At 41.8% G+C, this 26955-nt stretch overlaps 8 non-coding genes across 8 annotated transcripts; 3 read left to right on the top strand and 5 right to left on the bottom strand.

Annotated features, from left to right (window-relative positions):
- Positions 1-1640: 1640 nt before the first annotated feature.
- Positions 1641-1734, top strand: TRNAI-UAU (transfer RNA isoleucine (anticodon UAU)). The gene is made up of 2 exons: positions 1641-1678; positions 1699-1734. It is a non-coding gene; the product is annotated as a tRNA-Ile (tRNA).
- Positions 1735-13219: 11485 nt separating this feature from the next.
- On the top strand, positions 13220-13292 carry TRNAF-GAA (transfer RNA phenylalanine (anticodon GAA)). The gene has a single exon. It is a non-coding gene; the product is annotated as a tRNA-Phe (tRNA).
- Positions 13293-14929: 1637 nt separating this feature from the next.
- On the top strand, positions 14930-15003 carry TRNAI-AAU (transfer RNA isoleucine (anticodon AAU)). Its single transcript has one exon. It is a non-coding gene; the product is annotated as a tRNA-Ile (tRNA).
- A 692-nt stretch (positions 15004-15695) lies between these two features.
- On the bottom strand, positions 15696-15768 carry TRNAK-UUU (transfer RNA lysine (anticodon UUU)). The gene has a single exon. It is a non-coding gene; the product is annotated as a tRNA-Lys (tRNA).
- A 747-nt stretch (positions 15769-16515) lies between these two features.
- Positions 16516-16588, bottom strand: TRNAR-ACG (transfer RNA arginine (anticodon ACG)). The gene has a single exon. It is a non-coding gene; the product is annotated as a tRNA-Arg (tRNA).
- Positions 16589-17751: 1163 nt separating this feature from the next.
- Positions 17752-17833, bottom strand: TRNAS-CGA (transfer RNA serine (anticodon CGA)). The gene has a single exon. It is a non-coding gene; the product is annotated as a tRNA-Ser (tRNA).
- Positions 17834-19505: 1672 nt separating this feature from the next.
- TRNAV-AAC (transfer RNA valine (anticodon AAC)) lies at positions 19506-19578 on the bottom strand. The gene has a single exon. It is a non-coding gene; the product is annotated as a tRNA-Val (tRNA).
- Positions 19579-23952: 4374 nt separating this feature from the next.
- TRNAT-AGU (transfer RNA threonine (anticodon AGU)) lies at positions 23953-24026 on the bottom strand. Its single transcript has one exon. It is a non-coding gene; the product is annotated as a tRNA-Thr (tRNA).
- Positions 24027-26955: the final 2929 nt, after the last annotated feature.

Below are 26955 nucleotides of genomic sequence, written 5' to 3'. Positions count from 1 at the left end.
ACCCTTGCTCCTTGGAAGGAAAGCTATGACAAACCTAGACAGCATATTAAAAAGCAGAGACATCACTTTGCAGACCAAGGTCCATATAGTCAGAGCTATGGTTTTTCCAGTAGTCATGTATGGATATGAGACCTGGACCGTAAAGAAGGCCGAGTGCCAAAGAATTGATGCTTTTGAACTGTGGTGTTGGAAAAGGCTCTTGAGAGTCCGTTGGACAGCAAGGAGATCAAAGTAGTAAATCCTAAAGGAAATCAACCCTGAATATTCATTGGAAGGACTGATGCTGAAGCTGAAGCTCCAATACATTGGCCACCCAATGCAAAGAGCCAATTCATTGGAAAAGACTCTGATGCTGTGAAAGATTGAGGACAGAAAGAGAAGAGGGTGACAGAGGATGAGATGGTTGGATGGCATCATTGACTCAATGGACATGAGTTTGAGTAAGCTCCAGGAGTTGGTGATGGACAGGGAAGCCTGGTATGCTGCAGTCCATGGGGTCACAACGAGTCGGACACGACTAAGTAACTGAACGAGCAAAAAAGATCCAGTACAGCAATGCAACAGACGCCGAAATATGGAAACAGTTCTCTCCCCTCACACTCCTTCCTGCATCTGAATGGGGATATTGGGTCAGTTGATATCAGTCCTGTTTCTTAAGTCCCGTGTGGACAGGAATAGTCAGGCTATTCCATTATTTACACAACTCTCCTTCTCACTGACAGGAATTATTCCACAAAAGCCTAAAAGCCTCATATCGGGTATGTATGTGCCAGCTGCGATTACTCTAATACAAACAAGCATACTAACAAACAAAATTGGCCTTTATAATGAGATGCCCCAGGCAGAAAATGAAGATACTGTGTGGGCAAATTGGGTTTGCCTCTACTCTACTGGGTTGTAGAGGCAAACTACCTGCAATGAACCTCGAAAGAAGGTCGAAGCTGGTGGAGGAGCAAGGTGGGAGTTGGGGTGGGGGACACCACCTTGATCTCTGTAACACTCGGCACTTTAAGGAGCCGTTTCCGCTCTGGTTGTTTTCCCACAGGAGATGCCGGACCAGCCGGCTGGCTGTATCACTTGGAATGAGGTTTGCAAGCAGGCTCGGGAAGGATTTAGGGGAACCTGGAGGCACAGCCCGGAGATGCTGGACAGCAAGGTGGATAGTTCCGCCAGAAGCGCAGCGGGGGCTGGGAAACCCGCTGGGCGAGTACAGGGCTGGCTCTGCTTCTCTGGGTCCTGGTCTGGTAGGAAGCATCACGGACCAGCCAGGCGGTGCGCAGTGACGCAATCCCTCAGTCAAATAGCTCTTGTCTTCCACGGAAATCGTTCCCTTCTTGGAGTCAAGGCGAGGGGGAACCGGAGTTCGCCCGCCCTTTCTCCTCAGCCTTCTCTCGGGGCTTCTGAAACGAGCATCCCTGAACCCCTGGGAAATGCTGATCCTCGCGGGCCCAGAGGAAGGATCACAAACACGCTTGCGGGAGAGATGGAAGTGTCTCTGCCAGGCCAGCCGCGGCTGAGGAGGGTGGGGAGAAGAGGGTCCGCAGCAGTGTGGCGCGTTCCCGCTCTGCTTGTCTTGGGGAGCCGGCGCGCCGGTCGCTCGTGGCTCTGTAGAGTGCGCACCGAGAGCTAAGGGAAAGCATGCTCCAGTGGCGCAATCGGTTAGCGCGCGGTACTTATACAGCAGTATATGTGCGGGTGATGCCGAGGTTGTGAGTTCGAGCCTCACCTGGAGCATGTTTTCTTCCCTTTATGGTTTCAGTCTCTTTTCTCTCTAATGCTTTCTTCTCTCCTCTTTAAAGATAAAAGCTTAAAAGAGGCTGTTACATTTTCCAAGGTGAGAACGCAGATATTCCCATGATTAAAGAGAATATTTGGTCGTTTGCAAACACAAAAAAATCACAAGCCGAAAGGAGGCAAATTGAGCTCATTCAGGCATATTCGATTCTCCTCTGTCAGGAGATCCTAAAGTCAGATTGCACAGCTTCGAATGAGTCTCCCTCATCCTTTCTTCTCTCCTAGTATAAAACCATCCCTCAGATCTTTGGGAACTGAGCACGCAAGAGGACAACCTGGGTCTTAGGTTCTGCCATTTCGTGCAGCTGTCACAGGGGCTCACGAATGACCAGAAGCTGCGCACAGGCATCTTAACGTTGAGTTCCATAAGACATGCAGTGAGGTTGCTGAACTTCATCTGTGAAATATAAATGTGTTTGAGTCGAGCTCCACCGCCTACTTTACATAAACCAGACTGGGGAACAGAAATTTATCTCCCCCTGCAATGAAACATAGGTAGCTGTGTATGTATTTCTTCCTAATGTCATCAGAAAATAAACGACCTTGTTTGGAAAACGACATTCATCTGGAGGTAGTGCCTGAAATAAATGATCGTATATTGCTCTACTTTTATCCAGTCTCTCCTGGATTTCATTGTTTCACAGGGCCCTCCTTCTCTTGTGTTTCTTAAGTATGGTTACAGCCTACAGTTTCATCTCAATTTTTTTCTCACCTACTGATATACACATTTTTGTATTATATTCATTCCCTTAATTACAGCATCTTTCCAAATACTGATGATTTTAAGATTTCTTTCCCATCCAGTCCCCTCTTTTGAATCAAGACCTATGCATCCTACTGCCTACAGGATATTTCTGTCTAGACATTCTTGCAAGTCTGTAACCCCAACATATGGGGAAATCATCAAACTCAAATCCACTCCCTCTCCTGTGCACTTTATCTCAAAGGCAGCCATTCAGCAAATACTTGATGCCTGCTTTTTGGCAGATCCACTCTAGATGCTGAGATTACTGTAGTGGAAAAAAAAAAAAAAATCTCTATCCTCTAAAACCTAATTTCTAGTAGGGAGAAATAAGCAATGAACAACTGAACATAAATGTATTTATGTATAGTGAGACAAAGTGGTAATGTTTATAGCGAAAAGCAAAAATAGGATAAGAGGGATCGAGGATACCAGGGAATATGCTGGGAGTGCTATGTGATATAAGGTTGTTAGAGAAGGCCTAAGCAGTGACATTTAAGCAGAAACCTGAAGGAAATAAGGGAGAAAGTCTTGGATATATATGGTAAATGACAGGTACAGGCAGATGTAAGAACAGAGGCAAAAGTCAAGCTATGGGAATGGCACCAGAGCATAGTTAGAGAAGAAAAAGGAAAAGAGGTCGCCCTGGCACATAGTAAGTCCTCTACATATGAATCTTCAAGTTGCAGAACTTTCAAAAATGCCAGCATGCATTCGCTTGTCCAGTCATGTGAGTTAGATCACTTGTCTGGCTTACATTGTCACATGCGTGCATCCTCTACAAGTGGTTGTGCTTTTGTGTACTTTATTGTACAGTACTGTATAGACTACAGTATCTTTCTTTCAAGTCTAGGAGGTCCAGAAGCAAGTGAAAAAGCATCAGTGCTGTATCTGGTACTGCTAAGAAGCACTAGGAATTGGAGGCCCAGAAAAAGGAAGAAGAGAGAAGAGGAAGAAGTAACTGAAGAACTGAAGTGATTCATGATGCAGGAAATGGCAAGGGAGTTTTCTTTATTTGAGGAGGCACTGTTAGCTTTTGAGCACAGGACCTGAATCTATAATGATACACAAAGGATGTAGCAGCCATTCAGAAAGCAATACTGTACTACAGTGTCATTTATGGTGAGAAAAAAAGAGCTACTACCCAGATAGATCACTGGATCATCTTTTAAAAGAGGGTAGATAGAATTGAATTCAGCAAGGAATCAGAACTTATGTCTTCAGTGTCAGGCATGAGTGACACTGCACCTTGCCCTCCATCTCCTATTGCTGACAATCCTTCAGCTCTACCATCTCCCACCCCTTCTCCCTCCTCCAGTCAGTAGCTCTTCTTGCCTGTTCACTCCATACCAGCCCCTGAATGCCAGCTGTTGTAATGTACTACTCTACTGTGAGATTAAAATGTCTATTTTATTTTTTGTTTGTTATGTATTATTTGTGTGAAAAGTATTATAAACTTATTACAGTACAATACTATATAGCTGATTGTGTTAGTTGGGTACCTAGGTTAACTTTGTGAACAAACTGGACTTATGGACGCAGTCCTGTAATGGAAGTTATTTGTATGTCGGGGACTTACTGAATTTTTCAACAGAAGAGCCTCTTTAATACTTTTTGAAACCTAGTGCCTGACATGATATTACATAATACTAGTTAATACAGTGACCAAATGATGTTTGAGGAAACAGTGTGAAAATAAAATTGCCAGAATCACAAAGAATGTCTCCAGGGGTTATTCCTGTTTCCTGTAGTGATCTCTGGCCAGTCAAGGGCTGGATTGTCTCTGATTCCCATGGCTTGATTTGGGAACTCTGTGATGACTCTGATCACACCAACTTCTGTGCAGCTAGCGGTTCAAAACAGAAAGCAACAATACAGTTCTCTAACGTTTCCTTTAAAGCAAAATGCGTTTATTTAGGATGCACTAGGCATGAGGAGTTTTAGTTGTAGCATTCAAATTCTTAGTTTGTGGCATGTGACCAAGGATCAAGTCAGGGCCCCCCGCATTGGGAGTGCGGAGTCTTACCCCTGGACCACCTGGGAAGTCCCTTAGGTCTCTTTTCTGGTAAGACATTTATATACAATAAGATTCACACATTTTAAGTGTAGAGTTTGATGAATTTTGATAAGTGTATTAATTTCCTATTGCTTCTGTAACAAATTAGGACAAACTTAATTGTTGTTGTTCAGTCGCTAAATTGTGTCTGATTCTTTTTAACCCATGGACTACAGCACACCAGGCTTCCCTGTCCTTCACTATCTCCTGCAGTTTGCTCAAACTCATGTCCGTTGAGTCGGGAATGCCATCCAGCCATCTCATCCTGTCACCCTCTTCTCTTCCTGTCCTCAGTCTTTCCCAGCATCAGGGTCTTTCCCAATGAGTGGGCTCTTTGCATTACGTGGCCAAAGTATTGGAGCTTCAGCTTCAGCATCAGTCCTTCTGATGAATATTGATCTCCTTTAGGATTGACTCGCTTGATCTCCTTCAAGTCCAAGGGACTCTCAAGAGTCTTCTCCAGCACCACAATTCAAAATCATCAGTTCTTCTGTGCTCAGTCTTCTTTATGGTCTAACTCTCACACCCATACCTTACTACTGGAAAAACCATGACTTTTGTTTTGTTTTCCATATTTTTAAATTTATTTACCTTGTATCTGTCTCCCAGCATCTTGGGTAATGCCCAGCATGGTGAGATACTTAGGAAGTGAAAAACCATGACTTTGACTATACGGACTTTTTTCAGAAAGCAATGTTTCTGCTTTTTAATATACTGTATAGGTTTGTCACAGCTTTTCTTCCAAGGAGCAAGGGTCTTTTAATATCAGGGCTGCAGTCACCGTTCACAGTAATTTTGTAGCCCCCAAAAATAAGATCTCTGGTTCCTCTGCCTTTCCTAAATTCAGCGTGTACACCTGCAAGTTCTTGGTTCATATACTGCTGAAGCCTAACTTGAAGGATTTTGAGCATTACCTTGCTAGCAGTGAACTAAAATGGACAGGAATGGGTAAATTTAATGCAGATGACCATTATATCTACCACTGTGGGCAATAATCCATTAGAAGAAATGAAGTAGCCCTCATAGTCAACAAGAGTCCAAACTGCAGTGCCTGTGTGCAATCTCAAAAATGACAGAATGATCTCAGTTTGTTTTCAAGGCAAAACATTCAACATCACAGTAATCCAAGTCTATGCCCCAATTACTAATTACTAATGCCAAAGACGGAGAAAGCAATGGCACCCCACTCCAGTACTTTTGCCTGGAAAATCCCATGGATGGAGGAGCCTGGTAGGCTGCAGTGCATGGGGTCGCTAGAGTCGGACACGACTGAGCGACTTCACTTTCACTTTTCACTTTCATGCATTGGAGAAGGAAATGGCAACCCACTCCAGTGTTCTTGCCTGGAGAATCCCAGGGACGGGGGAGCCTGGTGGGCTGCCGTCTCTGGGGTTGCACGGAGTCGGACACGACTGAAGCGACTTAGCAGCAATGCCAAAGAAGCTGAATCTGAATGGTTCTATGAAGACCTACAAGACCTTCTAGAACTAACACCAAAAAAAGATGCCCTTTTCATCACAAGAGACTGGAATGCAAAAGTAGGAAGTCAAGAAATACCTGGAGTAACAGGCAAGTTTGACTTTGGAGTACAAAATGAAGCAGGGCAAAGGTTAACAGAGTTTTGGCAAGAGAATGCCCTGGTCATAGAAAACACCTTCTTCCAACAACACAAGAGAAGAAGACTGTATACACGGACATCACCAGTCAATACCAAAATCAGACTGATTACATTCTCTGCAGTCGAAGATGGCAAAGCTCTATACAGTCAGCAATGACAAAATCTGGAGCTGACTATGGTTCAGATCATGAAATTCTTACTGCAAAATTCAGGCTTACATTGAAAAAAGTAAGGAAAACTACTAAGCCATTTGATCTAAATCAAATCCCTTATGATTATATAGTGGAAGTGACAATTAGATTCAACGGATCAGATATGATGAACAGAGTGCCTGAAGAGCTATGGACGGAGGTTTGTAACACTGTGTAGGAGGTGGTGAGCAAAACCATCCCAAAGAAAAAGAAATGCAAGAAAGCAAAGTGATTGTCTGAGAAGGCCATACAAATAGCTAAGAAAAGAAGAGTAGCAAAAGGCAAAGGAGAAAGGGAAAGATATACTCAACTGAATGCAGAGTTCCAGACAATAGCAAGGAGAGATAATAAAGCTTTCTTAAGTGAACAATGCAAAGAAATAGAGATAAACAATAGACTGGGAAAGACTAGAAATCTCTTTAACAAAATTGGAAATACCATTATTTCATGCAAAGATAGGCACAATAAAGGACAGAAACGGCAAGGACCTAACAGAAGCAGAAGATATTAAGAAGAAGTGGCAAGAATACACAAGAAGAACTATACAAAAAAGGTCTTAATGACCCTGAAAACCAGGATGATGTGGTCACTCACTAAACTAGAGCCAGACATCCTGGGATGTGAAGTCAAGTGGGCCTTAAGAAGCATTACTATGAACAAAGCTAATGGAGGTGATGGAATTCCAGCTGAGCTATTTAAAATTCTAAGAGATGATGCTGTTAAAGTGCTGCACTCAATATGTCAACAAATTTGGAAAACTCAGCAGTGGCCACAGGACTGGAAAAGGTCAGTTTTCCTTCCTATCCCAAAGAAAGGCAATGCCAAAGAATGTTCAAACTACTACACAATTGCCCTCATGTCAGAAGCTTAGTGGCTTAGTACAAAATTCTTGTCTTGCAGTTTGTAGATCAGAAGTCTTAAAAAGGCTCTCACTGGACTAAAACCAAGCTGTTGGCAACTCTGTGTTCCTTCTGGAAATTCTTTTAGACAATTCTTTTTCTTGCTTTCTCTGCCTTCTAGAGGTGGCCCACATCCCTTAACTCTGGACCCCATTCATCTTCAAAGCCAGCAATTGCATTACTCTAATCTCTGCTTCCCTTGTCACATCTTCTCTGATTCTCATCTTCTTATGTCTCTCTCTTCCACTTTTTTTAGAAAACAATTTATTCATTTATTTATTTTTGGTTGCCCTCAGTCTTTGTTCCTACCTGGAGGCTTCTCTACTTGTGGTGAGCTGGGGTTTCTCTTCATTTCTGTGTGTGGGCTTCCTTTTTTTGGTGGCTTCTCTTGTTGTTTCTCTTGATCTGGCTCTAGGCACATGAGTTTCAGAAGTTGCAGCACTGTCTCAGTAGTTTTGGTCTGCAGGCTCTATAGTCAGGTAAGCCCACAAATTTGATTAATTAGATTAAATGAGCCCATTCTTTGGAGGATATAGTAAAAATCCCAGCAAGTTATATTATGTATCTTGATAAACTGATTTTTAAGTGTATTGAAAGATCCAAAATAACCAACAGGATACTGAAGTTAACAATCTGGAGAAGGAAATGGCCACCTACTCCAGTATTTTTTCCTGGAAAATTCCATGGACAGAGGAGCCTGGTGGGCTACAGTCCATGGGGTCACAAAAGTTGGGCATGACTTAGCAGCTAAACCTCCACCACCACCACTGAAGAACAAGGTTGGAGGTCTGACATTATTTAGCTTCAAGATTTGTTATAAAACTACAGTGATCAAGACAGTATGGTGTTGGTGAAAGAATAAATAAATAGATTAATGGAACAGAATAAAGAGCCTAGATATAGACCTAAACCAATCCAGTCAACTGATCTTTGACAAAGGAGCAAAGACAACTTAATAAAGAATTGTATTTTCAACAAACAATTCAGAAACAACTACATGCAAAATAAAAATGAATCTAGACATAGATCCTATGTCACAAATATTAATTCAAGTAGATGATGTGCATGCACACTTAATCTCTCATTAGTGTCTAACTCTTTGCAACCCCATGGACTATAGCCTACCAGACTTCTCTGTTCATGGAATTTTCTGGGCAAGAAAACTGGAGTGGGTTGCCATTTCAAAAGTAGATGACAAGCCAGACCTAAATGTAAAATGTAAAACTTTTCTGGATAACATAGGAGAAAACCTAGCTGATCTCAGTTTTGGTGATAACTATTTACCACACTACACAGCTTATAGGATCTCAATTCAATGCTCAGGGGTTGAACCTGAGCCAGGGTAGTGAAAGCACTGAATCCTGATCACTAGACCATCAGGGAACTCCTGGTGATGACTTTTTAAAAAATATTTAATTATTTATTTGAGTGTCTTATTTGTGGCATGTGGGATCCAATTCCTCTACCAGGGACTGAACCCCGGCTCTGTGCATTGGGAGACGGGAGTCTGAGCCACTGAACTACCAGGGAAGTCCCTGGAAATGATTTTTTAGATACTATACCAAGAATATAATCTGTGAAAGAAAAAATATTGAAGAATTGGAGTCCATTAAAATTAAAATCTTCTCTCTATGAAAGCCCATGGAAAGAGAATGACAGACTGGAGAAAGTATTTACAAAATACATATTTGATGAAGGAGTTCATGATCTGAGCCACAGTCACTTACATTGAAATAATGATTTTTAAATAATAAATTTAAAAATTTTTAAAAATCCAGAATAGCTATGGCTATCCAAAGTGAGAAAAACAAAACTAAGGCCCTGTATTATCAGATAATATTACTTAATTTTTAAAATAATTTATTTAGTTAATCAGAGGATATTTGTTTTACAATGTTGTATCAGTTCTGCCATACAACAACATGAACCAGCCATAGGTATAGATATGTCCCCTCCATCTTGAATCTCCTTCCCACCTCCTGCCCCATACTGCCCCTCTAGGCTATCACAGAGCATCAGGTTGAGCTCCTTGCATCGTACAGCAAATTCCCACAGGCTATCTATTTTACATGTGGTAATGTACATGTTTTAATGCTACTCTCTCAATTCGTCCCACCCTCTTCTTCCTCCACTATGTCCAGAAGTTCTCTATGTCTGTGTCTCTATTGCTGCCCTAAAAGTATGTTCATCAGTACCATTTTTCTAGATTCCATATATATTCTTTAATATATGAATTTGTTTTTCTCTTTGACTTCCTTCACTCTGTATAACAGGCTCTAGGTTCATCCACCTCACTAGAACTGGCTCAAATTCATTCCTTTTCATGGCTGAGTAATACTCCATTGTATATATGTACCACTACTTCTTTATCTGTTCATTTGTTGATGGTTATCTAGGTTGTTTCCATGTCCTGGCTATTGTAAATAATGCTGGAAGATATTATTACTTAATTTTAAGTTAAAGAAATTAAGATAGTGTTATTTTAGTGTAAAGACAAACGTAGGCCTATGGGGCAGAATAGAAAGTCTAGGGAAAAACAGACACATATACAGTTCCCTGTTTGATGACAGGGAGACAGTGCAATTCAGTAGGGGAAAAATTGACTTTTCAATAAATAATACTGGGTTAATTGAAATAATACATTAAAGAAAATGAATTTAATACTTATCTCACGCTATACATAAATTCAAAATGGAATATAAACTTAAATGTTAAAAATAAAATACTTAAACTTCTAGACAGAAACATAGGAGAACAGCTTCATGTCTTTAGTGTAGGCAAATATTTCTGAACTAGGATGCAAAATAGCACTAACTGTAAAGGCTGATAAGTTGGACTTCATTAAAATTAAAAAGTTCAAAATACAAAATTAGGAGAACTAAAGATGTACCACAAATTGGGAGAACATATTTGCAACACATATCTGACAAAGGACTTGTATTCACAATACATAAAAGCCAACACATTGGAAAAGACCCTGATGCTGGGAAAGATTGAAGGCAGCAGGAGGAGGTAACGACAGAGGGCAAGATGTTTGGATGGCATCACCAACTCAATGGATATGAGTTTGAGCAAGCTCCGAGAGATGGTGAAGGACAGGGAAGCCTGGTGTGCTGCATTCCATTCGGTTGCAGAGTTGGACACAACTGAATGACTGAACAAGAAATGAACTACAAATCATTTTTTAAAAAACTGGCAATCAACCGAATTTCTTAAATAGGGAAGAACATATGGGAAGATGTAAAATATCATAATCATCAAAAATACAAGTCAAACTCACAAAGAACTATCACTACATTCTGGCCCGAGTAGCCGAAATTAAAATGATAATACCCAGTATTGGCTAGACTGTGAAGCAACCGGAAGCCTCATAGGTTGCTTTCAGTAGTGTGAACTGTTACATTTGGAAAACATTTTCACAGCACGTAATAAAGTTAAAAACACATATATTCTGTAGACCCGCAATTCCACCTTTACATCTATTCAATTCAGTCTCTCAATTGTGTCCGACTCTTTGCGACCCCATGAATGGCAGCACGCCAGGCCTCCCTGTCCATCACCAACTCCCGGAGTTCACTCAGACTCACGTCCATCGAGTCAGTGATGCCATTCAGCCATCTCATCCTCTGTCGTCCCCTTCTCCTCTTGCCCCCAATCCCTCCCAGCATCAGAGTCTTTTCCAATGAGTCAACTCTTTGCATGAGGTGGCTAAAGTACTGGAGTTTCAGCTTTAGCATCATTCCTTCCAAAGAAATCCCAGGGCTGATCTCCTTCAGAATGGACTGGTTGGATCTCCTTGCAGTCCAAGGGACTCTCAAGAGTCTTCTCCAACACCACAGTTCAAAAGCATCAATTCTTCGGCGCTCAGCCTTCTTCACAGTCCAACTCTCACATCCATACATGACCACTGGAAACCATAGCCTTGACTAGACAGACCTTTGTTGGCAAAGTAATGTCTCTGCTTTTGAATATGCTATCTAGGTTAGTCATAACTTTCCTTCCAAGGAGTAAGCGTCTTTTAATTTCATGGCTGCAGCCACCATCTGTAGTGATTTTGGAGCCCAGAAAAATAAAGTCTGCCACTGTTTCCACTGTTTCCCCATCTATTTCCCATGAAGTGATGGGACCAGATGCCATGATCTTCGTTTTCTGAATGTTGAGCTTAAAGCCAACTTTTTCACTCTCCACTTTCACTTTCATCAAGAGGCTTTTGAGTTCCTCTTCACTTTCTGCCATAAGGGTGGTGTCATCTGCATATCTGAGGTTATTGATATTTCTCCCGGCAATCTTGATTCCAGTTTGTGTTTCTTCCAGCGTTTCTCATGATGTATCTATCTAATAAATCAATGATTATGTTCATCTGAAACTATGCACAAGAAAGTTCATGGGGCCTGGGGGTCCCAGAGGGGGATGGGAGCGGAGAACAACAGAGAAAAGGTATTCATGGGAGGGCATACATCAGCATAGTGCCGTGTCCACCTGTTGTTCCCAGTGTCTAACAAATGATTGTCGACAATGATGGCATTTGATGATTTTCTTTTAAAAAGGGTTTGTTTGTTTTAAGGTGGAGAAAGGGAGGAGAGGCCGGGAGTGGGAAGCTTGGAGAAGTGGAAGCTTTTCTCATGCTTGTGATTTGGTGACTACTCTAAATGCTGATTCATTAGGGATTATTACGGCTGATGTCAGTGGGTTATGGTGATGGGTAGAGGGGCAGAAGATGGGGAGAGAAGAAAAGGGGGAGACAGAGAGGGCACAGGCTCATTTAAAGTGATGAAGCCTTTCCTCACCAAGGATGCTTCAGGAAAAAAGATCTGAAATCCACAGTTCGAACAAAGTGATGTACACGCAGACACAGTGAGTTAGCCGTGGAGTCCTGTTGAATGTAGCACAATGGGGCAAAAAGCTTCCCTCTCCCAGGGCTGCCTCAGGAGGAGGGGAAGAGAAAGGGTGGGCGTGGGTGGGGAAGGCAGAGATCTCTGTTATGCTGGTCCATTTAATGATGTAACTTTACATATTATTTTAGCTTTAAAAGGAAATAAAGGTTCAGATTTGAAAGGGGGGTAGGGTGGGGGGTGGGGAAATGTCAACAAAAGAACACTGATTGTAATGTGAGAAAAGTGTATTTTTGTATTTTAATAAATATTGTTCAGTTAAAAAAAAAAAGAAAGTTCAGTGCTTTTTATAATAACCACAAATTGAAAGCCAAATGCCTATCAACATTTGAGTGGATAAGTAAATTGTGGTACAACCATAAAATGGACGTTTATAAATAGGAACAAACTGCTTTTAACTGCTTTAAGAAAAAACAGATGAATCTCAAAGACAATACTGAGTGAAAGAAGCCAGACTTATAAGAATGCAGAGTCTACTTGATTCAATATGTTTAAAGTTTAAAAACAAATGAGAGGGAACATGAGGGAGCATGCATGGTGACTAAGGGGTGCAAACTTGTAGAGATCATCATGCTGTGCACTTAAAATCTGGGTGCTTTACTGTATATAACTTATACTTTAATAGAATAAAAGAATAAAAATGACTGAAAGAATAGAAGGTATTTAAGCGTCAAGCTAGAAATGATCTCAAACGGTGTTGTCTTGAGTTCTAGGAAGCTTACCACTCCAACAGGAAGCTATAAATCACCACGCCCCTTTAGCTCTCCAATTCATATCCTTAAGAAATATACATAAATTTTCTTTTACCACTCTGTTCTTTTGTTCCTCCTATCATACTCACGAAATTTGAGGGTGTTTCCCCATTGTCTTATTTTTTGTTGTTGGTACAATTATTTTTGAAAGGGGAAGTGTGTTATGTTTTCAGAAAACAAGACAAAAAGTTTTCTTACATTTTTCTGAAATGGAGTAAGTAGTTAAGAAAAGACTATTTAAAGAGAGTAGTTGAGAAGATAATGACCAGCGGGTGGCCGAAATAGCTCAGTTGGGAGAGCGTTAGACTGAAGATCTAAAGGTCCCTGGTTCAATCCCGGGTTTCGGCAACTGTTTTCTTACCTTTTGTAACGTGAACTACAAGGTACTGATGCCAAACTAAATGTCCATCGCCTTCAAATATACAATATAATAAGTCTATAGTGCCTTTTATATACTGAGGAATTGCATACATTTACCCTCAATTTCTATGGCAAAACGTAATTCTGTGCCTATATACAGTAATTCTTCCACAACTACCAGTAATTCCTTAAGGTAAAGAGGGGAAAAAAACCCAAAGCAAAACACTTAGTGCTTTATATTTATGTATTTATTTAGATGTTATTAAAGGCATCTATAAGAAGCAGGGCACGAGCAATTTCAATTGTCCCTTATTTACAGTAATTCTTTCGGAGTTCAAATTGCTAAAACACGCTCATTCTTTAGCGATGGCTTTCTGAGTGAACATCAGGGGTCTATACACACATTTTGGAATGTAGAAGAATCCTCAAAAGCCAGAAGGTAGTTGATTTGGAAAAGTACAGAGGACGTGGGACTAAGAGTTAACAGATTTCGTTTCTGTGACTTTTGAGCACCTGTAAGCCTTACTAGGACAAGAGCTCTTGAAGACTAGAGAAGTAAAACCTAGAAGACTGGCGGGACTTGAGCCTTTCACTATTGAATACTTAAGCAACCACTAGCAACTCACATGGAGAAGGCAATGGAACCCCACTCCAGTACTCTTGCCCGGAAAATCCAATGGATGAAGGCGTCTGATAGGCTGCAGTCCATGGGGTCGCTAAGAGTTGGACACGACTGAGCGACTTCACTTTCACTTTTCACTTTCATGCATTGGAGAAGGAAATGGCAACCCACTCCAGTGTTCTTGCCTGGAGAATCCCAGGGGCGGGGGAGCCGGGTGGGCTGCTGTCTATGGGGTCGCACAGAGTCGGACACGACTGAAGCGACTTAGCAGCAGCAGCAGCAGCAGCAGCAGCAGCAACTCACACTTCCCCCTTGCATCAGCGTCGGCTTAAAATTCGACAAAAATCATTACTTGTTGATTCATTTAGCTTTAAATGAATATATTCAGTGAAAATTTAACTAGGGGTAGGTCAGCAGGAGAGTTCAAAAAGTAGGGAAAAAACCAAACCAAAACAAAACAATGCAACCCCAGGAAATGTAAAGGGACATTTCCCGAGGCTGCAGGAGATTCCTTCAACTTTAGGTGATAAAAACTATAGCCTCCCCGAGGGCCAACGAGCTCATCTCACTCTATCTTCTCCAACCTCGTGCTTGGATCCTTCCATTCGCAAAATGGAAGATGAGTGATACAGAGAATGCACTGTATCACTGGGTGAAAATTTTAATACCAACTTGAAAACATTAGGTCTCTAAGTTACAAATTATTTGCAATTTGTGATACAGTAGGGACATGCTTTTAAAAACGGAAGGCTCCCTTCACCCACTATTGAAGATCCTATTACAGTGCTTTTTCTACAAATAATCTATGCTCAATTTCTGCACGAAAATTTATCCGTGGATTTTCTAGTCCAAATACGAAGAATTGAAATAGTATAGATTCCTCATTAAAATCTATGAATGTGGTCTGAGGAAGAGGGATAAAAACATTATTTTTTATAATTTTTTAGACTAAAAGAAAAATGTAAACCAATTTACTTTCATAAAAGAGAGACACTCCTGTGGTGGCCGGTTAGCTCAGTTGGTTAGAGCGTGGTGCTAATAACGCCAAGGTCGCGGGTTCGATCCCCGTACGGGCCATTCCTGGTTTGATTTTGGACTTAGGATACCCGCTGGGTGGACCTTTACAACCCACGGTTATTATAATCCGAGGTCCACAAGCTTAAACTTTTCCCTCGTGGCGGTGAACTTTACCTACGGTGCAGAGCGAGGATACAAGTTACACATTCAGAAATCTAGCCACCTATGAAGATCCTCTTTTGGTATAGTTTGAGGAATTCCCCCTCACTTGGCAGTGATCTCCCCCAGCCTCTCTGTTCTGCCTCAACGCAGAGAAAGAGGCAAGTCTGTTCTCTTTGGAGATGCCGCTCCAACGCTGCCTTTCCACGCCTTCCTTACACACTCATCTTCTTTTAAAAAATAGTGGGGAGATTCCTCTTGGTTTTTCTGTCCACTTGAGGTCCAGTTTCCCAGCTCCTGCGTATGTCCGTAAGATTGACGTTTCCGGCTGGTGGGGTAGATACCAGGGATGAAAAGAAACCACTGGACCTCAAGGGTGTGTGTGCTAAGCCGCTTCGGTAGTGTCAGACTCTGCGACCCTATGGACTCTGGCCCTCTGGCTCCTCTGTCCTTGGGATTATCCAGGCAAGAATACTGGAGGCCTTCTTCCAGGGAGTCTTCCCGACCCAGGGGTGGAACCCTCGTCTCCGATGTCTCCTGTGTTGGCAGTTAGGTTCTGTACCACTAGTGGCACCTGGGAAGCAAAACGCAGACGCCCGAACAGGGACTTGAACCCTGGACCCTCAGATTAAAAGTCTGATGCTCTACCGACTGAGCTATCCGGGCTCACAACGACCGTACCCATCCTGAGGTAAAAAACCTTCCTCATCGCGTCTCTACCACACTTCTTGACTCAGCATTTCCATAGGAGATGTCTCTTTTTGCCAGTAGCTATGCGAGGAATGGCACCCCACTCCAGTACTCTTGCCTAGAAAATCCCATGGACGGAGAAGCCTGGTAGGCTGCAGTCCATGGGGTTGCTGAGGGTCGGACACGACTGAGCGACTTCACTTTCACTTTTCATTTTCATGCATTGGAGAAGGAAATGGCAACCCACTCCAGTGTTCTTGCCTGGAGAATCCCAGGGACGGGGGAGCCTCGTGGGCTGCCGTCTATGGGGTCGCACAGAGTCGGACACGACTGAAGCGACTTAGCAGCAGCAGCAGCATGCGAGGAAAGAGCTTTGCAGGATGGTCTTCAGAGTCAGGACTCTTCCCAGTTGGAAAAAAAATACTGATGCAGAAGATACTGGTAGGGACATTTTTTTCTCTTCGTTTTTCTTTAAAGTTTCGTTGATGTAAAAACCTCCCTTCCGATGGTCTTTTTCAGTCACTTTTCTCAAGTTCAAGAAGCGATGAAAAGTAGGAAGAAAAGCTTTCTGGATGGGTCCTTTGATGATTCTTGAAGTCTCTTTCAGACTCAACGGACGGAAAATGAAGGATCAGTTCCACGAAAATATATTCGAAGGACTTTAAAAACTTGTTTCAGTATCCTTTAGAAAAGAGTACCTAGAAGGGAAAAAAGTCAGCCTAACGAGCCAGCCAGGAGTCGAACCTAGAATCTTCTGATCCGTAGTCAGACGCGTTATCCATTGCGCCACTGGCCCTCGCTGGTTAAGTGCGCTTCACGTTCATGTTTTCATCAGTATCCGCAGTTCATGCCAACCAAAGACATGATTAATTTTTTAAAATCTAGTAAGGGGTTAAAACCAGAGACTAAATTGACTTCGGGAAAGCATGCTTTCTTTTCTGATTTGGTTCCATAACATGTATTTACAGAAAATGCTTTCTTTGAAAACAATGAGGAGTCTTCACTTACTTGCTGACTATGCATTGACAACTTGTTTACTTGTTTGCTGCTTAGTATGAAATCTCTGTGGACTCAGTTATCTATTTCTTATTCCACTTCAAATCCTGTCTTACCCAGCGTATATTAGTGCTAGTTTTGAGGTCTTCATTCCGCACCCCCGCCCCCCGCCCCACAACACCCACACACACCGTTCTTTCCTACAGAATGTTCATCTGCCCTCAAAATCCTATAAGGAGACAAGGATTCAATAGAAGTATACATTTTAAGAATCTCATTTAACAAACTCAAAAAACAGAATAAAATTGGCTTAAAAATGTACTTAGCTGTTCAAAGTAGGCAAAACAGCTGAAAATGCAACAGTGCTTTTAAAGAGTGGTTTAGTACGTTGAGAAGGAGACAAGACTTTGTATGGTTTTGAAATTCAAAACAAAGTGAGAATTTAAAATATATTCTCTCTGTGCCTCAATTTCCTCCTTTGTATAAAAGGCTTTCTCTTAAAGAGAGCGTGGCAAATGCCGTGGAGTATTATCTTCCATTTTTATGGCTCTCACCTGCAGCCGCTGATATCAGGACAAACACTGAAGATGGTTGCCTGGGAATGATTTAAAGTAGCTGCAGCTCTCTATAATCACAAATCACAAAGAGAAACTATTTCCCAACGTCTCCTCTGTTCACTTTGCTACTGTCATCACTCTTACAGACTTAACAAACCATCTCAACGAAGCCAGTATGTTTGAGCGTGATCCAAGCCTCTTGTAGACAGTGGGTAGGCTGGGCTCTGGATGCTCACAGAGGCTCAGACTATGAAAGGGAACTCTGAAACTCTAAGCTGGCTGGCGCCCACTCTCTTTAAAATTTTCAGAACTGCCTTTCAAGAGATTTTTCTGTAATGCATGCTGCGTGGGACGGCAGCAAATTATTTGGAAGTTTCAAGAGTCAAGGATACACCGAAAACGAGAACGCTGTGAGCAGGACTTGAACCTGCGCGGGGAAACCCCATTGGATTTCGAGTCCAACGCCTTAACCACTCGGCCATCACAGCTCAGCAAGACCAGTTTTACTCATTGGACTAAAAACCAGTATTTATCGTTTCCCTGCAAGGTTGAAAGAAGAGAGGACCACCGGTTTCTGAGTGTCCCCAAGAAGACCTTCTCCAACCCCAAGCTTGCGTATTTCACTTAGTGACAATTTCAACTTTTCAGGTATTTAGGCAGGAAAAAAAAATCTTGGCAATATTCTTTACTTCAAATTTTCTTTCATTCCGTGGATGTGAGGAAATTGTCTTGTTCTACCTTCAAAATGTGTTTAGATGTGAAAAACTTTTCACCCCTCCAACTGCCACAGCCCTGCTCCAAGAAAGCTTCATCTCGTTTCTGTTTCCTTTTGCCTTTATCTAGTCAAAGTATCCAGAATATGCGATCTGGTGTGACTTAACCTCTAAGGAAAAAAGTCAGTTAAATTCCACCAATAAATCTGAATGAATTCACATCAGAAAGAATCCTCTTAGTCTACTGGTTGGACTATTGGGGGCAAATTCTGGGCCCTAGCTTCCCATCCGGAGAGCCCAGTCTCTGTCGCCCCCATGTGGTCTCTGAATGCAGGCGCGGTCGTTAACTGAGCTGAACACCTGGAGACAGTGTCATTTCCCTGAAGGTGGATCAAGTGAAAGCATGCTATTTCTTGTGTTAGGCCCATTCCAAAAGAAAAACCATCCCTCTAAAGTGACTTTTAGCAAAATACATCATGAAATACACACAAACAAGCCGCCAAACTTTTCAACCCTTTCTTATTTCCGGGAAATCCCCAAACTGCTGGCACGTAACTGATTTCAGGAATGCTCAAGATCCTTCCTTTCATCCGAGGCCGTTTCCGCCTGCTGGCCTCCCACTTAGGGCGGAGCTGGATGCCAGATGCTGAGTTTTAGGAGAACGTAGAGTTTGATTCCGCTGAAGAGGAGGCTCTCCGCAACAGCCAAGGCCGGGAGTCCGCCCTGGGCCTGGGCGGACTGGGGGTGAGAGCTGGGGGGTGAGCGGGGGGGAGGTGGGGGCGGGTCTGGCTTGTTCCACTGCGGTTGAATAGCCTAAAATCTAGCCCCACGGAGAAACAGTCCCAGAGGATCTTTCTGGGGTGGTGGGAACAGAGGGGAAGGGCGCTCCCCAAAATGCAGGTAAGAGCCTTCTTGCTCCAGCACAGATACCCGGGGAGTTTTTGAGGACAGGAATCTCCTCTTATCCATTCCCCAACCCCAATTGCTCCCCACAACTCTTTTTTCCCAATCTATGCCTGATGAGCTTTGGAACTACTGGATGGTACTAATAGGAGTAATAATAACTGAACAGTTGTGAGATCGCTGTCTGGTTTCGAGGTGAAGCACTTTTGTCTCTCTGAAGGTCAGGAGAAAGTCACTTTGCAGAAAACCTGTTCGTCCAAGACAGACACACGGCGCAGGCCTGGTGCATCAGGGGTCTCCTCCGGTTGACCCCAGGCTGGCCCCTCGGTCCTTCCAGCAGGAGAACGCCGAGTGCAGGAGGGGAAAGAGCGGGTGGGAAAGGGGAAACCCGGGCTTCAGAGCAGAGGGCGTCCGGACAGCTTTTCGTTTTAAACCCCTCGGCCTCAAGAGAAGGGCAAATGTGGTATATTTTTGAAGTCTGGTACCGCAAAAACAACGTACAGAGGTCTTCTGTGGAAATGGAAAACGATCCCCAGCTGACGCCTGTTCCCGCCCGGTTTCGAACCGGGGACCTTTCGCGTGTTAGGCGAACGTGATAACCACTACACTACGGAAACCAGACATGACGGGCGAATGCTGCTGCTGCTGCCAAGTCGCTTCAGTCGTGTCCGACTCTGCGACCCCATGGACTGCAGCCTACCAGGCTTCCCTGTCCATGGGATTCTCCAGGCAAGAACACTGGAGTGGGTTGCCATTTCCTTCTCCAATACATGAAAGTGGAAAGTGAAAGTGAAGTCACTCAGTCGTGTCTGACTCTTAGCGACCCCATGGACTGCAGCCCACCAGGCTCCTCCATCCATGGGATTATCCGGGCAACAGTACTGGAGTGGGGTGCCATTGCCTTCTCCCTGAGGGGCGAATAGGTAGAGGTAAATATTCTTTCTTGTTCTAGGTCTTTGAAATGTTTCCATTTTTCTTTCTTCGTTTTTTTTTTTTTTAAATCAATAACAAATACAAGTAGAAATGTGTTTACCAAACATATCTACCATAATGTTCAGAAAAACCTGCTTGAACGGCCAAAAAATTGGAATGCCCTTGAAGGCTTCCAAGAGAAAATGACACCAAATCTAAGACTTAATAGATGAAAAGAAGTATGATGGTTAGAGGTTAATAAGGGAATTTTTTTGTTGTTGGGAAGTGAACGAAATAGGAATAATCTTCGGGGTGGAGGGGGTGGGAATCCAAGCATTTGAAGCAAGACATGGAAAGAAATAAGACTAAATGGTTATATATGGGCCAGATCAAAGGCAAGATGGATGTGCCTCCCAAACTGGGGAAGGTATATTTCAATTTGAATCTGATGAGAGAGGGAGTGGAGACTAATCTTTAATTCTTGGAGTGTAGATGTCATCTATATTTACACTTAAGGTGTAAGTGTAATTTTTTAAGTGTGATTTACATACATTAAAATGCTCTAAACTTAAGGGTACTTATAGCTCAGTGGGGGAAAACATGTGACAACTCATTCATTGAATAAGCTCAGCAAATAACAATCTGAATAAACATAAAGAAAACTATAACTAGCCAAATTATGTTGATATTCTTGTAAAACAAAGATTTAAAACATCTTAAAAGCAGCTGGAGGGAAATGATACTACATCTTAGGTTAAATAAAGATTAAATGGAATAAGAAATATTAATTCAAAGGAAGGTAGAAAAGGAGGAACCAAGAACAAGTAGGATAAGTGGAAAACAAATAATGATGTCAACTTAAACCCAGATATATATAATTGCTTTTAATGTAAATGGAATAAATAATTAAAAGGCATAAATGGGCTGGCTAAATAGTAAAATAAAGAAAACAAGAGCCTTTTGTGTCCTGCTTACAAGAAATATACTTGAAAAATAAGACAACAGGTTGAAAATAAAGTGTCGGGGAACTATGCAAACATCAACCATTAGAAACTTGGTTGACAAATAGAGGAGACATCAAAGTAAAAAGTAAGACCAGAGATAAAGAACATTTCATAATGATAAAGTGATCAACTCAGCAAGAAGACACGTCAATTCTTATATGAAGCCAAACTGAGAAAACTAAAACAAGAACCACAATAAGCAGAGCTATGGTTGGTGATTTTAAAGATCACTTTTAGTAGCTGATGAGAAACTTACAGAAAAGGGGAAATAAGTAGGAATTGAGGACATGAGCCATAGTAGTAACTATTCAACTTGATCTAGTTGACATTTATCACACAGAACATCCAACTACTGCAGAATTCTCATTATTTTCAAGTGCACATTAAACCTACACCAAAACAAAAAGGGCCCCAAAACAAGTCTTAATAAATTTAAAAGGATTCAAACAATTTAAAAAAATGTTTTCTGACAATAACAGAATTAAACTTGAGGTCAATAACAAAATGATAACTAAAAAAATTCTAATACTGGGAAACTTGAGCAGTATGCTGCTACTGCTGCTGCTAAGTCGCTTCAGTCGTGTCCGACTCTGTGTGATCCCATAGACGGAAGCCCACCAGGCTCCCCCGCCCCTGGGATTCTCTAGGCAAGAACACTGGAGTGGGCCGCCATTTCCTTCTCCAGTGTGTGAAAGGGAAAAGTGAAAGTGAAGTCACTCAGTCGTGTCCGACTCTTAGCCACCCCATGGACTGCAGCCTACCAGGCTCCGCCATCCATGGGATTTTCCAGGCAAGAGTACTGGAGTGGGGTGCCATTGCCTTCTCCAGAGAAGTATACTTCTAAGTAAAATATAAGTACAATGGAAACTAGAAAATACTTTGAATTGAAAGAATGAAAATACAACACGCAACTAAAGTAGTGCTTAGAAGAAAATATATAGGTTTAAATGCATATATTAGAAAAAGAAGAAAGGTTTAAGACTGGGAAATCTTAGGGAGGAAATGATGTTTTGTATTTTCAGCCAGAGATATATGTCTTCTGGGTTGAGAATGACTTCAGATGGCCAGTCTTGAAGACAGGGAGAACAGGAAGAGGCTGTTAGAGATTGTAGTGAAGAAGGTCCAAATAAGAACCAAGTAGATGAACAGAGAGAAAAACACCTCACATATGTTAAATGTAAATCAGGAAGACTGTTGTAATTTGGTGGGGTAAGGCAGCAGGAAGAGTCAAGTTTAATAATAGATTTCCAGTGGAAATAATGATCAGTTGAGTTTATGGTGTATGGTGCCAGTGGTACTCATGTGAAATCCTGGTGGCAATGGAAATGTGAATTTGAAATTAGGCAGAGACCTCTTTCAGACATAGATATTTTGAAAGATCAGCTCCAGGCAGGCAGCCAAGGAAGGGTCAGCTCCAGAGACTCCTCTTTCCCTAACATTTTCTCTCATCACCATGCCTTACTTTTCCACCTTTTCAAGGGACATTCCATTTGAATTTGTTCACCAAACTTTATCCAGTGTCCAAGATGGGAAGTGTATACCTGGATATGAAGAAGAAAGACCCACACAGCTGGCTTAAGACAATGTCAGTTGTACCCTCAGAGCACAAAAGAGGAGCTGTCCATTTGAGCATCCCAAGCCAGAGAACATTTAATGGAGAAGGAAGTTTGAATGAAGAATACGGTAGGTCAAGAAAGAAAGAGTAGTTCAACTAAGGAGAAGTCCCTTTAACAAAGACACAATTGAGAATGTCCATGACTTGTTTAAAACTGTTTTATAGAATAACAACCTTTTATCATTTAGACCTATTAAGTACTGAACACTTCTAGAGGTACAGGATTTCACTGATTAGATTCAACTCCATTTTAAGAGATTCTTTAAAATGTCAGTCTTTTGACACATTTGCATTCCCAGATGCTCAACAAAGGAGTAATTAATCTGTTAGGCCATGACAATGAGAAGCAAGAAGGTACTTAAGGTGCAATCATTGCCTGTAGAATTTTGTGCACATTACTAAGTATGGGGAAGTGGACATTTGTAGAGCCTAATTATTTTAAGATATATCTTAGAATGTCAAAAGAAACAGTAGGTAAGCAGAAACATCTTTGTTTTTAGGATTTAATGTCTTTATCAGAACTTTTATGTAAAAATCTGTCTAGAAAAAAGTGTGACTTCATTTGTCTCTAAACTCATGCTAGATGCTTTATATGCTTTGTCACTAACTACTCTTCTTTGTCACTAACCATTTGTCTCTTTTCAAAAACTTCAGTGATGACCTAGAGTACAGAATCACTTGAAAAGTAGAAACAGCTATTACAGTACTCAATTCAACATTTACATTAGGTGTTTTTTTTTTTTTTTTTTTTTTAGCCCTTTCTCTTTTTTCCCCCTTACCTTCTTTAGGATGAGGCTAAGAGCAGACATGCAAAGGAAAATTGAAGGCTTCCTAGAAGTGGTGAGTAGCAAGAAAAGGTTCAATGACAGAGGATTTAAACTAATCACTTCTGACCATAGGTCTTCCTACCCTATCCATTGTTCCTTAAAGTATTGGTACTAATACTTCTACATATTACCTTGAAATTAGAAAAGCCATTAGCTATTTAATAGTCTATTAAACAAACAAAAAAAAAAACTTGAGTGCCAACCCTACTCCAAGTGTATCTGAGGTTGCAAAAAAATAATTAAAGCTCTCCAGTAATCAGACAAATCTAAAGGATATCTGAAAGAGCATGTATTTAAAGCTGTTGAATCTCCTTCACTTGATTCCAATAGTTAGACAAAAGGGCAAACCTCTGCTAGGCTAGATTACCTATTCACTGCTAATATCATGATTCAGACAAACAATCAGAGAGTCCTTAAATTACTTCTGATCTATGATTTGGGAATGCTTCTCGGGGTATTCTTTACCCTTTTACCTCTGTCCTCTTCTACAAAGTACCCCATTTTTCCCAAGCAAAGCTTAAGTTCTGAGTATTAGGATATTCATCCAGTGTCAATTCAAGTTAGTTTCTACTCACTTAGAGAAAAATATTTTCTGAGTTTTCGCAAAAATCAGAACCAGAGTAAGACTCTGACAGGCCCCGCTGGGATTCGAACCCAGGATCTCCTGTTTACTAGACAGGCGCTTTAACCAGCTAAGCCACGGAGCCCAGCTTAACAAAGTTTTTAGTTATACTCTATTTGAACTTAATTTCATATGTCTCTTCGCTATAATGAATTTAGAAACTGGTTTGCCAGGTGATAAAAGCGGGGGTGGGGGGGGGGGTGGGGGGGTAGGGGGCGGGGAGGCAGGAGGGGAAGCAAACTTATGTCAGTCAAAACCAAAGAAAAATGTTCTTTTGGAAGAATAAATACAGGTACTAGATTAAGATGACTATCTTCTCATGAGAAATTGTTTCAGAGTGGACATCACTGGATTCAACTAGACTATAAACTCTGGCAACGGGTGTGTGTGTCGGGGGTGGGGGCTGGGGGGTTGTATGAAGTGTTAGGGGTGGGGGAGTGTGTGTCAGAGACCTTTGTTGAAGCCTAAAAGAAAAAATGAAATGATCTTCTATTAGCCATCATATTATTTTAGCCACACCTGCTCTCTTCTATATTAGTGTGTTGAAGGAGGGGTTACTGATCAAAGATACTGGTCAAAAGTATGTATTTGACACAAGATTTCTGAAAGAACAGTGGTGTGATGCACCTGTCAAATCACCCTCCAGAATGGTGGCACTTATTTCTCCACTTCAGGAATGTTGACTTCTAATGGCTTACGGCTGGGTTACTCTGCGCTATCGGCAACAGACAAGAGGGAAACCTTGCTCAAGAGTACACCAACCCTTGAGTGTAGCTCAAATCCAGCCTCAATTCAGAATATCACTAAAGGGCCATTTCAGGTTCAGATATCCTGGTAAGCTGAACTGAGGCTTCTTTTACAACATCAAGTTCAACTTTTGCCTCTTCCTAATCCTGTTTCCTTCACCCTCTTATTGCGGTCGATTCTAAGAGTGGTCCCAATAAGACTCTAACACCATCTTACACCAGGCTCAAGGAGAAGCAATTGGTTATCTCTGAGGAATTTCAGCAGCAGCCATCCCCAGAAAAGGCTGCTGCCAGCTGGAGCTGCTATGAATCAGCAGAGGCGGTGGGGTAGGGGTGGGGGGTGGGGGCTAGGGGTGGAGGACGAGGCAAGCTCTGGCCCTGCAGCCGGCCTTGCAGCCTCCCCTGGGTCACTGCTTTGGCATCTCTATCTCCATTGCAATGTTTATTTCCCAGGAAACTGACCTTTAACACAAAGCAAGCGACTACAGTCTACCATCTAAGTCTGAATAGGGCCCAGGTTCTCAAAAACCACTTAAACATACCAAGTACCTGAGTAGAACCAGAATGTCAGGTACTACTAATAACATTCTGCTATACAAACTTTCAGAATTTTCACCAAAGAACAAAACAAATGAAGACATGTACAAGTTGATTAAAAGATGTACAAAGTTAGTGAAAGGTGCTGAAGGGCCAGAAGAATAATTTATATGTATGATATTAAAAGCAAAATTTTAGTGAAATGGAAAGCAAGAAAAAAATGGCAGATTCAGCCAACCAAAGAGTATGATTCCCATTTCCAGGAAAAAAAAAAAGTGAATACCAAGTATTGTATTTAAAACTTTATTTACTAGCAGTGCCTATCCAAAAGAAACTATGTAATATACATAAATACATATGCAAACAGGTCAATTCAGTTCAGTCCCTCAGTCCAGTCTGACTCTTTGCGACCCCACGGAGTGCAGCACCCCAGGCTTCCCTGTCCATCACCAACTCCTGGAGCGTCCAACCATCTCATCCTCTGTTGTCCCCTTCTCCTCCTGCCTTCAATCTTTCCCAGCATCAGAGAAAGATTTTCCCAGTGAGTCAGTAGTTTGCATCATGTGGCCAAAATATTGGAGTTTCAACTTCAGCATCAGTCCTTCCAATGAATATTCAGGACTAATTTCTTTTAGGATTGACTGGTTTGACCTCCTTGCTGTCCAAGGGACTCTCAAGAGTCTTCTCCAACACCACACTTCAAAAGCATCAGTTCTCCAGTACTCAGCATTCTTTATAGTCCAACTCTCATATCCACACATGACTACTGGAAAACCATAGCTTTGACTAGACAGACCTTTGTGGGCCAAGTAATGTCTCTGCTTTTTAATATGCTGTCTAGGTTGGTCATAGCTTTTCTTCCAAGTAGCAAGCATCTTTCGATTTCATGGCTGCAGTCACCATCTGCAGTGATTTTGGAGCCCCCCAAATAAAGTCCCTCACTGTTTCCATTGTTTCCCCATCTATTTGCCATGAAGTGATGGGACAGGATACCATGATCTTATTTTTTTGAACGTTGAGTTTTAAGCCAACCTTTTCACTCTCCTCTTTCACTTTCATCAAGAGGCTCTTTAGTTCCTCTTCATTTTCTGCCATAAGGGTGGTGTCATCCGCATGTATGAGGTTATTGATATTTCTTCTGGCAATCTTGATTCCAGCTTGTGCTTCATCCAGTCCAGCATTTCACATGATGTACTCTGCATATAAGTTAAATAAGTAGGGTGACAATATACATCATTGACATACTCCTTTCCCTATTTGGAACCAGTCTGTTGTTCCATGTCTGGTTCTAACTGTTGCTTCTTGACTTGCATACAGATTTCACAGGAGGCAGGTAAGGTGGTCTGGTATTCACACCTCTTGAAGAATTTTCCACAGTTTGTTGTGATCCACACAGTCAAAGGCTTCGGCATAGTCAATGAAGCAGAAGTAGATGTTTTTCTGGAATTCTCTAGCTTTTTCAATGATCCAGCAGATGTTGGCAATTTGATCTCTGGTTCCTCTGCCTTTTCTAAATCCAGCTTGAATATCGGGAAGTTCAGGATTCATGTACTGAAAGCCTGGCTTGGAGAATTTTTTGAAGCCTGGCTTGGAGAATTTTGAGCATTACTTTGTTAGCATGTGAGATGAGTGCAATTGTGCAATAGTTTGAACATTCTTTGGCATTGCCTTTCTTTGGGATTCGAATGAAAACTGACCTTTCCCAGTCCTGTGACCACTGCTGAGTTTTCC

The sequence above is a fragment of the Bos grunniens genome, chromosome 23 (assembly GCF_055505025.1).
Source record: "Bos grunniens cultivar Pamir isolate PY7600 chromosome 23, Bosgru_T2T1.0, whole genome shotgun sequence".
NCBI lineage: Eukaryota > Metazoa > Chordata > Mammalia > Artiodactyla > Bovidae > Bos > Bos grunniens.
The sequence above is the reverse complement of the archived record's forward strand: the minus strand, read 5'-3'. Positions and strand labels throughout refer to the sequence as shown.